Raw genomic sequence first — 3,493 nt, 5'->3', positions numbered from 1 at the left:
GGGGCAGGCAGCAGCAGAGGGAGGGGAGGAGCTGGCCTCATCCCCCGCATCAGGCCTATTCCCACTCCTTCCCCATCCCCGCCCCTCACCCCTGCGTCAGTCCTTCTTCCATTACCCTGCCACTGCCGGTTTCAGCCCGGGCCCACTGCTCCCCCCGCTACAGCGGCCTGGCTATTCCTCTCGCTGCCACCGCATTGGGCCCTTCAGGTGGCAATGACAGAAGGAGGAAGGGTGGTCCGAGGTCAGAGCCAGTGGCCTCACCCCCGCCCTCCGCAGCATCCTGACCCCGCTCCCCCCATGCCGCCGTTATCTCCAAGGAGTAAGGGAGGAGTGAGGCCAGCTCTGGTGGCCTCACCCCCCCGCCCCCCAACTCCATCGTCGCCACCTGCAAGGAGCAGGGTAGGGAGTGGGGTGAGGCCAGCACTGCTGGACTTGCTCCCCCTGTTCTGTCCACTCCATTGCCCCTGCCTCCAGGGAGTAGGTTCAGGGGGGCCAGGAGGATGTCACCCATGTTGAAACCTATTTTTATTTTTTAAATCATTATCAGTATCTGCTACTTGGTTTTGACTGAAACATCTTTTCTAAATCAAAGTGTTTCTTATTAGACGTGTCTACATGGTGCTGTACGGCAACACTGCTACAGCACTGTGCTTTTGGTACTTCCTTTTAGAAGTATGGGCAGTTACTGCGCTGTGCACACAGCACATGGTTAGATTTCACTGCTATGTTGGCATAGTAGTGTGCTATACTTGGGGAGTGCACTGCTACGGCGATGTAGCTGGCGATTGCATGTACACACATGTGGTCACTACATTGCTGTGCCACACTGCAGGGTGATGTGTAGATGCACCCATTTTTTGTTATAATAAGCGTGAGACTGAGCAGGACTGCCAATGACAACATGAAATAATGTAAACATAAAAAACGTTCCATGCAAAATTTTGAAATCCCAGCACATGTGAAATTCTGAAAATAAATTTTTCCAAAACTCTTTTTTTTGTGGATTCTGAAATTCCAATCCAGCTTGTGTTGACGGCTTTTTTTCCAGAAAAGAAAAAGATGGAAGATGGGATGGAGTGCACCCTCAGCACGTTTGCAGATGACACCAAACTGGGGGTGGTAATAAATACACCAGAGGGCAGGGCTAGGATTCAGGGACACCTCAACAAATTGGAGGATTGGACTAAAAGAAATTTCCTGAGGTTCAATAAGAACGAGTGCAAAGTCCTGCACTTAGGATGAAGCAATCCCTTGCATCGGTACAGGCTGGGGACTGACTGGCTAAGCAGCAGCTCTGCAGAAAAGGACCTGGGTATTATAGTGGACACTAAGCTGGATATGAGCCAACACTGTGCCCTTGTTTCAAAGAAGGCTAATGGCATACTGGTCTGCATTGGTACGAGTGTTGTCAGCAGATCAAGGGAGGTGATTACTCCTTTCTTTTCAGGACTGGTGAGGCCACATCTGGTGTACTGTGTTCAGTTTTGGGCCCGCCACTACAGGAAGGATACAGACATTTTGGAGACAGCCAAGTGAGGGCAACAAACATGGTTGGGGCACATGACTTACGAGGAGAGGCTGAAGGAACCGGGCTTATTTAGTCTGGAGAAGAGAAGACTGAGAGGGGATTTAATAGCAGTCTTCAATTACCTGAAGGGAAGTTCCAAAGAGGATGGAGCTGGACTGTTCTCAGTGGTGGCAGATGACAGAACAAGGATCAGTAGACTGCAGTTGCAGCAAGGGAAGCTTAAGTTAGATGTTAGAGAAAACTCTCACTAGGCAGTTAATAAAACACTGGAACAAGTTACCCAGAGAGGCTGTGAAGTCTCCATCCTTGGAGGTTTTTAAGACCTGGCTAGACAAAGTCTTGGCTCGGGTGATACAGTTGGGGATGGTCCTGCCTTGAGCAGCGGGGTGGACAAGATGCCCTCCTGAGGTCTCGTCCAACGCTAATTTTCTATGATTCTATGAAAGAACTAGATGGGGCTGCATTTGCAGACTTTAAGCACTTCTCTTTGGACTTCTGGAAAAGGTGTGATACAATGTGAGGTGCCAACTCCCCTTCTGAAAACAATAATCGGCATGCCGCTTCAGAAGTACTCAGTTCACTATCCAGGAGTAGTGATGCCCTATGTTTCTCCATTCAATTCAGCGTTACTATCACAAAGCTTTCTGAGTAGCCCTAGGCTGGCCAGTTTGGTTGTACAAAAAAAAAATGCTGTGCTCAATTCAGATTACAAGTACAAAGATACTTTTAGAAAATAATGTGATTAAGTGCCAAAAATTCCTGTTATGCAGACACCTATGTGTCACTTAGACAAATAAAGGTGAAATAGGATTTAAACCTTAGTCTTCATTAGGTCATAGATGTGTCCATCTACACCAAAATTCACACTCTGGGTTTTCTATTTAGGCCATTATCAGTAACAGAAACCTTTGAATGCTAAAACAGTTTTCATAGATGGCTCTCATCATTACAGTATTTAAATGAGCCAAAAACATCATCATCCTTTCCAGAGTCTCTATAATTCTCCACTCCACTGGTATTCTGTATGGCTAATACTTAAACCAAGCCAACCTTGGGAGACTTGATAATTTTAAGAGACTTTCTAATTGTGCTACATGTAATCCTATGGAAATTGCAACAGAAAAGCATCCTTTTGGCAGTAGTTAGTGTTACATGTACTAAGCCAGCAGTACATGATCTCTGGCCCACAGGCCAAATGCAGCTTGCAGATCTAGTCTCTGGCCCATTAGCTGGGTAATTTGGTGGCAGGGGAGCGATGGCAATTAATAAGGCCACCCTCCCCTGCTGCCAAATTCCCAAATCTCAAATCCTGTTTAGTAGGTTAGGACTACATCATGTCCCCTCCCCCCCACCTCCCATGAAGATGGATTGGGGCTGGTCCATGTCCCCTTCCCTCTCTGTGGCTGGACTGGGGCTGGGCCACAACCCCTTTCCCCCTCTACCCTCCCACCCTGCTGGATTGGGGTAGGGCAATATACCCTTCCCTTGTGGCTGGTTCAAGACCAAACCACACCCAGGCCCCATGGGTCCAGACTGGAGCTGGGGAGAGCTCCCTTCCCTTTGTAGTGCCAGGCTGGGGTCCCGCTGTGACCACCCCTGGTGCCAGTTTGAGACCCCTGGTTGGATCCGGCCTGCGGACAGATCAGGTACTGCTCATCTGGCCCAGAAGCCAAAAGTTTGAGCACCACTGTACTAAATCATTTGGAGCTTTCAGAATTACAGAAAAGGTAAGAATATGTCCAAGGAGTGGGACTTTCTGCTATATTAACTGTGAATAGCTTCTTTTGAATCGACTCTGACTTCATCCTAATAATCTGGGGAAAAAAGAGACTCTGTGGCCCAATGAATTCTGTTGAAAAAGTAAATCCTTAGTTATATGGGATATAGTGAGATTTTTGAGGGGGGTAAGGGGAACTGAATTTTTGTTTAATGACAAGGTTTCAAGATTCATTATGATTATCTTAT

General features: G+C 47.6%; 1 protein-coding gene across 1 annotated transcript in view; it reads right to left on the bottom strand.

Annotated features, from left to right (window-relative positions):
* The window catches only part of EFCC1 (EF-hand and coiled-coil domain containing 1), a 127,274-nt gene that overhangs the window by 31,500 nt on the left and 92,281 nt on the right, over positions 1 to 3,493 (bottom strand). The gene's annotated exons all lie outside the window — the stretch shown is intronic.

The sequence above is a fragment of the Alligator sinensis genome, unplaced genomic scaffold (assembly GCF_000455745.1).
Source record: "Alligator sinensis unplaced genomic scaffold, ASM45574v1 scaffold81_3, whole genome shotgun sequence".
NCBI lineage: Eukaryota > Metazoa > Chordata > Crocodylia > Alligatoridae > Alligator > Alligator sinensis.
The sequence above is the reverse complement of the archived record's forward strand: the minus strand, read 5'-3'. Positions and strand labels throughout refer to the sequence as shown.